The sequence below is a fragment of the Lolium rigidum genome, chromosome 2 (assembly GCF_022539505.1).
Source record: "Lolium rigidum isolate FL_2022 chromosome 2, APGP_CSIRO_Lrig_0.1, whole genome shotgun sequence".
Lineage (NCBI taxonomy): Eukaryota > Viridiplantae > Streptophyta > Magnoliopsida > Poales > Poaceae > Lolium > Lolium rigidum.
Window position 1 is genome coordinate 134,039,054 of NC_061509.1, and position 13,609 is coordinate 134,052,662.

Here is a 13,609-nt window from a genome sequence, read left to right on the forward strand (position 1 = left end):
GGACTATGAACTTCGACGGGTCCAAAAGGTTAGAAGGAGCTGGAGCAGGGGTGATACTCATATCACCTGAAGGCGACAAATTGAAATACGTCCCGCGGATGACGTTCCCAAACGCATCTAATAATGAGGCAGAATATGAAGCCCTTATACATGGGATGAAGATGGCGAAAGCCTGCGGCGCGACTCGACTAAAAATCTTTGGCGACTCACAATTGGTAGCACAGCAAGTTATGAACCAATGTGACGCAAGTCAATGACAAGCATGGTGGCATACAAGGAGGTGTACAACGAGCTTGAGAAGCTGTTCGATGGATGCGAAGTAAATCACATTAGTAGGCTGAGCAATGATGAAGCCGACGTTCTCGCAAATATCGGGTCACAATGCCTCCCAATCCCGCCAGGGGTGTTTTGGGAAGAAATAGCTGAAAGATCTACAAAGACAAAGGCGCAGAAGAAGACGAAAGAGGAGAAAACTTCGGCGCCTCACAAAGAAGTTCGAGATGAAGAAGAGGATCAGGAGCTGGTGATGATGGTAGAAATTCCATGGATGCAAGCATACATATCGTATATCCTACGGAAAGAAATACCCGACGACCCAATTGAAGCAAGACGAGTTATTCGACGATCCAAAGCCTTCACAGTGGTCAAAGGGGAGTTATACAAGCGCAGTATTTCGGGAGTGCTGCAAAGGTGTGTTACACCCGAAGAAGGAAGAATAATCTTAAAGGATGTACACGAGGGAATATGTGGTCACCACGCGAGCAGTCGAGCTATTGCAGCAAAGGCTTTTCGGGCTGGATTTTACTGGTTGACAGCAATCGAGGATGCAAAAGAGATAGTACGAACTCGCGACGCGTGCCAAAGATTCGCCGCAAAACCACACTCCCCAGCAAGCAGAGCTGATGCCAATACCATTGTCTTGGCCCTTTGCCCAATGGGGACTTGATATGGTAGGCAAGTTACACAAAGCTTCGCCAGGAGGATACGAGTACATGTTGGTTGTTGTCGATAAATTTACCAAGTGGATAGAAGCAAAGCCGATAAATTCGCCAGACGCAGCGTCAGCCATAAAATTCGTGAAGAGCATCGTTTTTCGGTTTGGAGTACCTCACAGCATTGTCACAGACAATGGCAGCAACTTCACGTCGAAGGAGTTCAAGGCATACTGCGCAGAAGTAGGCATCAAATTGCACTTCGCGTCAGTTGGGCACCCGCAAACTAACGGTCAAGTCGAGAAAGCCAATGGCATTATCTGCAATGGTATCAAAAAGCGCCTGTTAGGACCACTTGAAAAAGCTCGGCATACCTGGCCAGAAGAGTTGCCAAGTGTTTTGTGGAGTATTCGAACAACACCAAATACGGCGACGCAAGAAACTCCGTTCTTTTTAGTCCATGGAGCTGAAGCAAGATACCGATCGAAATAGAGCATGACTCCCCAAGAGTCACAGAGTACGACGAAGAAACTTCAAGAAGAGCTTTAGAGGACGACGTAGATGCACTCGATGAAGCTCGGGATGAAGTGCTCTCACGAGTCACCAAGTACAAGCAGGACTCGAAAACTACCACAAGCCGACGGTTGCGGCCAAGATCTTTCCAAGTGGGAGATTTGGTCTTACGGCTCAATCAAGCAAAGTACCGAAAAGCTCGAGTCACCATGGCTGGGCCCTTACGTCGTCACGTAAGTAATCGAAGGAGGAGCGTACAGTAATCAAGGACAAGAAGACAGGGGTTCCCGAGAAAACCCCCGGAACGTGGCGCAGCTCAGGCGTTTCTACGCCTAGAGTCGAAATATAGTCCTCCTTTGTAAAAATACAATGTACCGAAACGCCCGCGAGTTTTCGGACGCACTCTTTTCCTTTTCAGTGGCACCGAGTGGGGCTGGAAAGGTTTTTAATGAGGCGGGCTCGCGGTGCTGCAATATAATAAAATATAGTGATGAGATACACATCTTTTCGTCGACATACTCGGGGCTTACGCCTCGAAGTTACAAGCACATACACAACATAGATAAATCCAATGTGCAAGAAATATTTCGCCTTGGTATCAAATACCTCGCCAAATAAAAAGAAAATACAAAATAGCAATCAGCAAAGGAACAAAATACTCGGGGCTTATACCCGTAAATATAGTATCTTCAATAAAAAGTTGGTTGCCTTGGTTTACAGCCTCGCATATACAACAAAGAGGACCTATCACCGAGACACTCGGGGGCTTGGAGGAAGAAAAATATGCAACTTACAATATAAACACAGCAAAGATATAGTCCCTATCGATAAAATACAAACTCAGTGGTGACCCAACAAGTCGTCAATATTTACTCTAGCTTCTTCGGGAGCAGCACCCAAGAAATCAGCATAATGGCCGTCTGAGAAAAAGTCGGCATCCATCCGAAGAAGGTCATCAATTATTTCCTCAGCTACTCGGAGTGATCCGCGCATTGATTTTATCAACACCTCTTCGCCGTTCCCTCAGCTTTGTATGAACAGCTTTCCACCACCTTTGTCATATCAAGTTTGGGATGATAGATTTGAAGCATGATAAGGGTTACCTTGGCGCCAGCTATCGCTTGAGCTTTTACAAAGCCATGGATTTTCCGCACATCCTTAAATTTCTCCATAAGTTCGAGGAGAGATTTTGGCTGAACATTCCGAGGAAACATAGCATTGAAAATCTTGGACAAAGTGCTGGAACAAAACTCAAGAAATCCTCGAACTTGGCTCGAGCGGTCTTGGAATCTTACAATCTGTCGGGTACGTTCAGGCGTAGCCCAGAAGAGGACACCATGATCAAGACCCAAGTTAACAAGAAAATTTGATCTTGTATCTACTCTTTGATCCTCGGCCTCAGCATCTAAAAAGGGACCTGCTTGGTGACAATACATCAGTTAAAGATAGATAACAGGCACAGTAGAAAAAGGGAGAGAAGGATTAAGTCCAAAAAATATACCCGCCATTTCTGAGCTTGCCTCAATCATTAATTCAAGCAGGGAGTTTTCTCGAGAAGCAGCTTTCGCGGCTTCATCTAAGGCGGCTTCATTAGCAGTTATGGCATCGCGAGCCTGTTGAAGTGCCACTGTTTCTCTCTCGGATGATTTTCGAGATTGCTCCATTATCATAAGTGATTGTTTCTTCGTAGAGTCGGAGCTGTTGGCGAAGTTCTTCCGCATCTTCCGTTGAATGTTTATTCGACGAGTCTTCAAATCGCTCGACAAGCAACAGTGTTTCTTCAAACAAGACACATGAAAAGGATCGGAAGGAGGGGTCGCAGTATAGTTGTCAAAAATCAACTGAAAAATAAAGAATCTCGACATCAATCATCAAGCAAAGATAGATTTCCATTAATTCTTCAAATATATACAAGGCTGTTACAAACGAGGGACTCCTAGTGAACTACTGAAGTAGTTATCGTCAAATCTAGAAAGGCAACAACGCCAACAGAGAATTAAAACTAGAAGCAAAAGGAAGGTGGTCTACTTGACCTCCGGCTTCGACGAGCTAGGCGCGGAAGTTGGATCATATCCAAGATAGGCAAGGATCTTCTTCGAGTTAGGCTTGGCAGCCTTAATCGGCGCCTGCCACTTCTTCGTTTCCATCTCCTTTGTGCCGCCAACTTTTGCCCAGTCGACGTCTTGCTGACTGTCGGCAACCAAGGCAATGGTACCTTCAACTCCTACTTTTAAACCCTCTTGGCGAAGTTGGAGTCCAAGGTTATCTTGAGAACTGAAGCACTTGGCAAGAGCAACAAAAGTTCCAGGCACTTCTTTCTTCTTGAAAAAATATGGAAAAAGCCGCGACAGCCCAATCTTTGCTTCAGTAAGGCCATCGCGAGCCTCATCACAGTGAATTTCCAGAAGAGAGAATGCATCAAGGAGTTGGTCACCTTCGGCACCCTCTAGCTCATACTCTTGACCGGTTCTCCCTGAGCAAAAATGGAAAAAGTTGGCCAAATGAAAAGAAAAAAACACGACACAAGGAAACAACAAGGATCTGAACACTTACTGATAAAACGTCGACATTGCGACTCTAGGCGAGAAAGGATCTCCTGTTCACGCGCCGATTGTTGAGTTATGTTTTCACTCAAAGAAGTTTCTGCGTCGTGAAGTCTTTTTCGGAGTTCTCCGACAATGGCGGCATCCTCCTTAGCCTTCTTGGCATCTTCTTCAGCTTTTTCGCGAGCCTTTTCGCTCTGCTCTAACCTAGCAGCAAGAGCGTCAGCACGCTTGTTGGCATCCGCAAGATCTCCTGGCAAAATAAGCGAAAATCAGACATCATGACAAAACATAATGGTACATATGCCATAGAGGAGGAAAATAAAAGAAATACCTTCCAGCTTTTTGGTATGGTCACGGTACCCGATGAATTGAGTACCGAGACGAATAAATTCCTTCATCAAAGGCTGAAGGGACAACCAAGGGAGAATGGAAGTCAATATAGTCGGAATAAATTTGATAACACTTAGCAAAAAATAAAGAGGAGATGGAAGCATTAAAAGGCGTGGAACTTACATCATTCAATGAAGGTGTCGACGAACTACCAGGGAATTGGATAGTTTCCTTGGTTGGCTCGACCCTCGCTCTTTTTGGAGAAGAAGCTCGGGGGCTTTCAACTAGTGGTGGCTCTTCGACGTTTTGTTGAGGAGGCGAAGTTTCGTCCCCATCAGGTCGAGATTCAGAAACAACTAAAGTACGGGACGTGCTCGTTCGAGCAGTCGCATCAATAGGTGTATCTTCATCTTCTTCGTCACTACAAAAAAAAGTGCCAAGATAAGGAACATAGGAAAGCATTATCAAAAATTAAACAAGTACAACACATAAATACTTACGAGCTGATAAGAGCAGCCTCGTAAGAATCAAAGGTTTTCTTTCCAGCATCAAGTGCAGGCCCTTTGCCATGAACAGCACCGGCTTCGGAGGTGCCGGAATCAACAACGTTCTCCCTTTTTCTCTTATTCTTCGGAGAAGCAGCTGGGAGAGAAGAGCGTGTCGATTCGGTGGCTTCAGTTTCAATCTCTTTTTCAGAGGATGCCGCGGATTTTCGAGAACCCGCGACATCACTCTCAAGGCGAGAAGTACCTTGGTTGTCGTCGGTGACAACGGCCCGTTCTTCGACATCTCCACCTTCAGGAAGGGGAGGAAGAGGTGATGAAGTGTCATGGTTCCGCACAAACATAGAAGTGTTTTCGACATGGATTCGTAACAGTAATAGCAGCTCAAAAGCTAGCAAGTACCAAAGAGGAAAAAGAAGGAGTCTGTAATTAAACATAGGACAAAGATATATCACCTGAGGAAGTGCGTTGGTGGCGCTGAATGGCGTCACACGGCAAGTCGAAGGAACAATATCTTTCTTATTCAACGACGAGATTTTTTGGACAAGTTTCTCTAAGTCCTTGATTGATAAATCTGTCGACAAGCGATCTATATCTTCGGCGCCAGTATACATCCAAAGGGGATTTTTTCGGGCTTGCAGAGGCTGCACCCTGATCCTAAGGAAGTACGCCGTGATTTGGATACCCGATAACTCTTGTCCTCGAGTGTTTTGGAGCTGATGGATGCGTGTCATCAAGGCCTCCGTCGCCGTTTTTTCTTCGTCGGTAACCTCTGCATCCCAGGAACGGCGGCGACAAATTTTCTCGGTGCCATCAAAAGGAGGGATATTATCTTCGACAGAGCCATGATTTTCTTCATGAATGTACAACCACTTTTTGCGCCACCCTTGTACTGAGTCTGGGAACTTGACATCAAAGTACTCAACGTCGGGGCGGACGCAGATAACAACGCCACCGATGTTATAAGAAACATTGGCAGAGCCATTACGGCGACATAAGAAAATGCGTTTCCAAAGAGTCCAAGCTAGGCTGGACTCCCAGGAAAGCCTCGCAAAGTGTGATGAAGATGGAGATATGGAGGATGGAATTGGGAGTAAGGTGGTGAAGTTGCAGTCCATACATGAAAAGCAACCCCCGTAAGAAATTGTGGATGGGGGCAGAATGACCGCGGATGAGATGGTCGACAAAACTAACCCGGTACTCCATTGGAGGGGTTGGATAGCTTTCCTCACTAGGGAAGCGAAGCGCGTCCTGCTTCTTGCTAATCCCCAGTTTCTTCAGCAGATTGATGTCTTGTGAGGAGATTTTGGATCTCTCCCACTCCGTGTTCGCCGGATCTTCGTCGCCATCTTTGATTCGGGCGTGCTGTGCCTGGTGAGTCTGCGCGGAGGCATCAACAATGGCGCCGGAGTAAGGGGCGAGTATGGTTGAGCTCAAGAGCTTTGCGGCGCAAGGGAGGATTTGTGACAGAGAAGAACAGAGGAGCGGCGCGAGCGAAAGGACTAAAGGAGGAAGACGACGCCCTTATATAGGGGTGCGATGAACCGTCACGCCGTTGGATTGACAAGTTACGCCACAGATGGTGTACACGTGGACAAGGGGTAAACGGTAAATTCATATAGATGAGAAAGTGCAGCAACTACAGTACGTGCGCCAGGAAAAGCGGAGGACGTGTGTCCCCCACTTGCACGACGTGTCAATATAATGCGGAGTTTGGGCCCGCAAGGCAGTGAGAGAGAACATCTCGCGATTTCCAGATACAGTGATCATGGTTATCGTCAGCAATGATGTCACCTTGACAAGAGAAAATTTCGGCTACGAAGGTTTGTAAAGAATGGAGACAGCAGAAGATTGATGGATTATTTCAAGAGCCTTTGATCAAATACAAGTTTTTGCCCAAATGCTCGGGGGCTACTTTGGAAAAAATGAAAAGTTTGAGAAAGACAAAATAGAAATGGTAAGAGCCTATGATCAAATACAAAATATTTGCTCATAGCCTCGGGGCTGCTCCCATCGGGAGCGCTGTTCGCGCACCCGAGAGATTTGGAAGTTTCGGGAGAGAAAGAAAATACAGCGGCATAAGGCGTGGAGCCTACACCCAAGCACAAGTCCTTGGGAGTAGCCTCGGGGGCTACTCCCATCGGGAACGCTGTTCGCGTGCCCGATGAAATTAAAAAAAAAAGAAGAGAGAAAGATAGAAGAACAAGAGAGTATATTTCGAGTTATAAGTAACTCTACATATACTCCCATCGGGAGAGCAATATAAGTCATCCGTTGACTCAATAAAATGTGCCATTCCAACAGCCGAATAAGCACTCGACAATATATTCTCAGAACGCCAAAGTTACGAACAATTTCTGAATGCCGCAAAACTTTGCGAAGGTAAGACCCCGCATCCGTTCGAGTGGCGTGGCGCCGTCTCGACGTCGGTTTGCTACTTTTATCCGTATCAACGGATACGAAGAAAAATCCTAACGGACGCGTTAGGTACCCGATAAATATGACCGGGACTCGACAGAATGGTAAGACCTTAAGCGGCACCTGTCGAAGTTTACACCAAGTATCCCGAGATCATGTCCGGGGACGTGATCTTGAAGTAGGTTTTTGCGGATTGCCACTAGAGCAGTTAACTAGTACCTGATCCGTCAGATGAACTAGCCCCAATTACCATTATCCCTGTACAATATAGAAATTCATATGAAGAAATATAGACAAGTTTAAAGTTGTCGAGTAAATATAAACAGTGGAGATTTTCCCTGACTCTGCGATTCAAGTAAAATCTCGGGGGCTACTGACATAGGCATACCCAATGGGCCTGCCGAATATGGTACCCGGGGTTTACTGAAGGCCCATTACCCGAGGAATAAGAAGATTCGGAAGCCCAAGATATTATTAAGGAAAGCTAGAGTTGTAATAGGAGTCGTCGTTTGTAATCTTGCGGGATGGGTTGGAAACCCCCCCGGACTCTGTAAACTTGTGTATTACGAATCCCTCGTCTCCGCCTCCTATATAAGGGCGAGTCGAGGGACAAAGAGAGGATCGAATTTACTGTCAACACAACCCTAGTTTTATATTCGTCGAGTACTTTTCGGCTGAAACCTTCGAGATCTACTTGCCCTCTACATCTAACTAAACCCTAGTCTACAACCCGTAGGCATTGACAAGTTAATCCCTTGTCAGGTACTGCCGCTTTTACGAGCGGTACTACCGCTTGCATCTTTTGACTAGAGGTACCGGTTGGGGTCGGGTTTCATCCCAATCCACCACAATTCCCCATCCACCTCGAGTCAACAGCACCTCCAAGCTCAAGACCTCGAGGAGATCGGCCCCGATCTCCTTTTCCAGCCGCCGCCGGCCAAATCTCCTCCGTGGAGAAGCTTCCCCACCTCCTTCTCCGCCATGTCCTCCGGTATGAACCCTAATATCTCTCTCTAGGGTGTGTTGAACTCCCTAGATGCATAGGCTAGGGTTTGATGGAGTTGTATGGTGGAGAAGCTCTCTTGGAAGCTCTACATGTGCGGGGATACTAGCTAGCAACAATGTGTGACACTGAGATCAAATTTGCCATGACCTCGATCTCGATCTGGATGTGCTGAGCTTAAGCGGTAGTACCGCTCATCCTCGAGCGGTACTACCGGTCAAAGCGGCACTACCGGATCAGAATTGCGGTACTACCGCTCTGACTTGTGTCACCAATGTTGCTTGTTAGTGTCCTCTTTGATCCTTAATTTCGTGGCTTGTGCCTTATCCCCTATTCCCTCCCAAACCTTTGCTATTCACAGGTGCACCTAGGACCCGTGGTGGCGGCAAGGTTAAGCCACCCTCTCGTCGTCATCGAGATGAAGATGAGCAAGAGGAGATCGTTCCCGCTAGGCTCACCAAGCGTCAGAGGGATGCAGCAGCTGGCAGAAGGATAGCCCAAGGCCCTCAAAAGTCTATGGTAGAGCTCAAGAAAGCCCAATTCTTGCAAGTAAGAGGAGCCAATCCATATTTGCTACCAAGGAATGCTCGTCAATGCCCCAATCCCTTCTTCTATCATGTCGACCAAGAGAGGATATACAAAGAAGTCTATGGGGCCAAGGAATTCAACTGTTGTCCCCAATACTCCATCAGCATGGATAAACTCAACTCCAACATCGAGTAATTTGGGGAAGCACTTGAGATTTGTGAAGAACAAGGACTAACACCTCTGATGACCTTCTCTCAAAACTACTCCAAGGAAGTGATATGCCAATTCTATGCCACAGCTATCTTCCTTGAGGATGAAGGAGGTTTTCGCTCGTTGAGATGGATGACTAGGGAGCATGTGATGGAGGCCACGTGGGAGGATTTCGCTAGGGGCATCGGATATGAGCTTCACGGCTATGACACCAACGTCTTCAAGATCCACCTACAGCCCAAGCCAATGGCCAAAGAGAAGATGGCCAACCTCTACATTCCCGGAAGGATGCTATGTGGGAGTGCTTACAACCTCCTCCCCGTCTATGACATCATGAATCGCATTTACCGCAGCACCATCAACCCCAAGCACACCAATCATGATGAGGTGCACGGATTCCTTGTAAACCTTCTTGTGCGCACTCATGAGATGAGGGGCCGCGGCAAGCAGCTGGACGTCATGGACTATACTTGGCATGAGATGCGTGACTGTGCCTTTCTTCGCAAGCTTCCTCAATATGCACCTTACATCATGAGGCTCATCTGTCTCAAGTGGGAGCAAGAAGGCCGTGGAAATCTTCTTGAGCAATGTCACCCCATCACCATCCATAAGGAGAAGAGTCCTCTTGTCAAGAAACATGATCCTCCAAGGTTCGGCAAGGGAGCTCCCAAGGACAAGGACGAAGACGAAGCCGATAGCGATGACTCCGATTATGTGCCCAACTCCGTCAAGACCAAGGGCCTCTTCTCCAAGCTCATCGCTCGCCTCAAGAAGTCTTTTTGCTTCAAGAGGGATCTTGAAGATAGAATGTATCAAGCTCATCACGACAACAAGAAGATCTGCCAACGCCAAAAGGCAATGATGAGGCACATGCAGCTTCCTGTCTCCGAGGGCTCCGAGGACAACATCACTCCTCCCGGTGAGTGGAAGTCGAAGCTCGTTTGGTCAAGCTCCGAGGACTCCATCCCCGAGCCACCTCATGGCAAGGGCCATGCTCAAGAAGAAGACGATGATGAAGGAGAGTATGAAGAGGAGGACAATGAGGATGAGGGTGACGAGAATGAAGATGACGATGATGACGAGGATGATGATGACGAGTGATTCCCTAGGGGCGTTAGTATGCTCCTTCTCCCTTTTTGGTGTCTCGATGCCAAAGGGGGAGAAGTTGATCTATTAGGACGGGAATTTGCATGGGGATGCCAAGGGCTTGGTGCTTCGTTTTGGTTCTTTCGGCCTTGGCATCAAACCTTCCCCTAGTTATTCGGAACTTTATTCGTATGTGTGCTTGCTACTCTATTTGTGGATCTCCCGATCCCCCGGTTTGTATTAAGACTTAATCGTTCGTAGCCTAATGGTCTTCACTATTTATCCCTTGATTGGCTACATCAATCTTATGGAGGCACTTTTTATGAGTTTGGGTTTTCTCAAGGCGAAGGTATGAAAAGTTTCACCCAAACTCTCCTATATGCACTTATACTTGCCTCCATAGTGTGCTTGTGCTATATGATCTTGCATATGTTCTTCTTAGCACTGTGCTTGGTTTGTAGGATCTAGGGGGAGTTTCTCTCTAGGATGTGTGCATTTGTATACAAATGCATATTCTAAATATGCACACATCTAGGGGGAGCTTCGCCTACTCTTGCAAATCAAATACCTTATCATAATATCCTATGAATTATTGCAAATTCGTGTGTTGTCATCAAACACCAAAAAGGGGGAGATTGTAAGAGCAAGATATATAACCCTTGTTTTGTGTGTTTGATAACACTCGAACAATTCTAACCGTGCACAAAGATTGTCTTTGATGGATTTGTAGGTGTACGGTGCCCTTGCTGAGCACACTATGATCGGAAGACTGAAGCGTAGATCTTAGGTTTTCTGGTTTTGTGTGTGTGTCGTGAGGTAACATGGTAGGAGAGGAAAAGAGAAAAAAGCTGTTTTAGCCATAGCGGTACTACCGGTACCAGGAGCGGTAGTACCGCTACCCCTACTGGTACCGCCCTGAGATACCGCTCTGAGGATTGCACACGGGATTGTCCCACAGAACAGGTTACGGTACCTTTACGGTACCATGAGCGGTAGTACCGCTTGCAAGCGGTAGTACCGCCCACGGTACCGCTCAAGTACCGTAACACGTTACGGCCGTACCGCTATGGTACCTCTTCGGTACCGCTTCGAGTCCAGTAAGGTTTGGACCCTGTTGCGGTACCTCGAGCGGTACCGCTAGCGGTAGTACCGCGATGTGTCCACGTGGACAAGTTCTGTGGGGATTCAAACTCAGAGCAGTAGTACCGCTTCCCAGAAGCGGTAGTACCGCTTAGGCAAAAACAGCACATAACGGTTGGATTTGGAGGGACCTATATAAAGGCCCCTTCTTCCCCAGCCCGATTTTAGCTCTTCTCTCTCTCTCCTCCATTGTTGCTGAGCTCAAAGTGAGGGGATCTCCCTCCCTACCCAATCAATCTTGCTCATACTTTGAGGAGTGGTGGAGGAGACCCCGATCTATCGTTCTACCGAGAGAAATTTCACCAATTCGTGGTAGTCCTTAGTGGATCTTGGTGGTAGGGTTCCTATTGTGGGACATTGGAGAAAGTGCATCCATGGAGGCTAGCTTGGTGTTGTACTAGCCCCATGGGTTGTTAGGAGCCTCCTTGTGGTGTGGAGCTCGCCCCAACCTTGTGAAGGAATCACCGCCTCGATCGGTGCCTTCGTGGAGAAGGGGGAGCACCTTCGTGGAGCTCTCTCGAGGAAGAAGGTGAGGCCTTCCTTCGTGGTGTGGTCGTCTAGTCTCTTGTGTGAGACTAGCACCTCCTCAACGCAGACGTACTTCCTATTGTGGAAGGAACTGCGGGAAACAAACCTCGCCTCGTCTCTGCGCCCTCCGGTTGTCCCGCTCCTTACTCTTATTATCTTGTGTGATTCCTTTGCTTGTTGTACTTGTCTAGGATCATTGTAGGATCACCACCATCGCTAAAGCTATCACATTTACCTTCCGTTGCACTAAAAATTGAAAAAGGCTAAAACTTGTCGTAGCGCCATTCACCCCCCTCTTGTTCGCTACGATCAATTCAACAGGGTAATTGATGTCCAAAGTGTATAACTAGTAGAGCCGTAGAGGTAAAAGCTGTGATTCACTCTTATATTTTACATCGTTAATATAGTCAAAATGTTCGGTGTCTGCGGGAACGTAAACACGATCCAAAATTTTGGTCGAAATACGTCGGCGCGGATGCAGCGTCCGCGCGTGTCCTCTGTTGGGTCCTACATGGTCCGCCCGGTACAGAAGCCACTTGCACTCCCGCCATTCCGGAGGCAAAAATCCTACATAGCCATGGAGGCCCTCGCCGACATCGGCGCCTTGCAAGCTGGGGAACATGCCATCGACGAGACCACCCCCGCAGCGCCTAACACTGACGAGACTGCCCCCATGACGGGCTCAAAGCATGCCGCCTCCGCCAGCGACGATAAGAAGGGGGAGGTGTCGAAAAAGCCGCTCTCACGGGAGGAGAAGTCTGTCCAGGCCGCCAAGCGGTGAGGCCGGCGCGCCAACTTGAAGGAGAAGCAAAGGAAGCAAGCGGCCGACAAAGCCATGAGGGTGGCCGCCGCCACACTTGCCTTTCAGATGCAGGCGACCGCCAATGCACATGTGAGGTTGTCGCCTGCCACCATGGCTGAGGATCATCACCAATGTTCTTCATCAAGAAAGAGAGGATCATCGGCAATGCTCTTCCGGCGCCGAAGGCCTCGTTGGTGAGCTCGGTAAGTTCCCATGGCACCAGCATCTTTCTCGCCAAGTTGAGCAACATGTATGGCGACCAGTGCGTATGGTTCGAGAAGAAGCGAGCCGAGATCCGCCTACGGATGCCTGATCGCCCGTGCCTACATCGTGAGCACTATTACCTTCTTCTACCCTTTCTACTCTTGACGTTCTTGTGCCCCTTTTGGTTAACTTGGAAATGACCTAAATATGGCTTCAATTGAGGTTGGAATTGATCAATTTGACTAGAAAAGATGTCTAGAATGGGCCGGACAAAATGCTCGTTGTGTCACTTGGGTCTCTAGATGCAAACGGCAATCGTTGCCCGACAACCATTTTCGCATTTGCGGTCCGACGCAAACAAACACGAGCAATCATTTTTTTACCTCCAAAATGCGTTGGGCCGATGGAGATGGCCTAGGCGTTGCTTACCACGTGCTCTTTCCAAAATATAAAATGCGCTTTTTCCAAATGCTGGAAAGCAACATCATATCTGCGCGACGGCGATTTACACAAAAATAACCCAAAAGTGGAAGAAAAGCACAGACTAACCCTCCGGCGAAACTATTTCACCAATCTAACCCTTTTGTGTGGCGCCCCTCCCACGGGCGCCACACATGCCCATGTGGCTCCCCTCCTGCCGGCGCCACACACCCAGCCGAGGTGGCCCCCTCGCCGCTGAGCTGGTGCGCCCGTCCGACGTGGCAGCATGTGTGGCGCCCCTCCCAACGGCGCCACACATGCACTTGGAATCCCCTACAACATACTGTGGGACAAATCCTCTCGGACTTAGCCGTTTTGCGAGCTCGATGTGTGGCGCCGATGACACCGGCGCCACACTAGCATGTGTGGCGCCGATGGCACGGGCG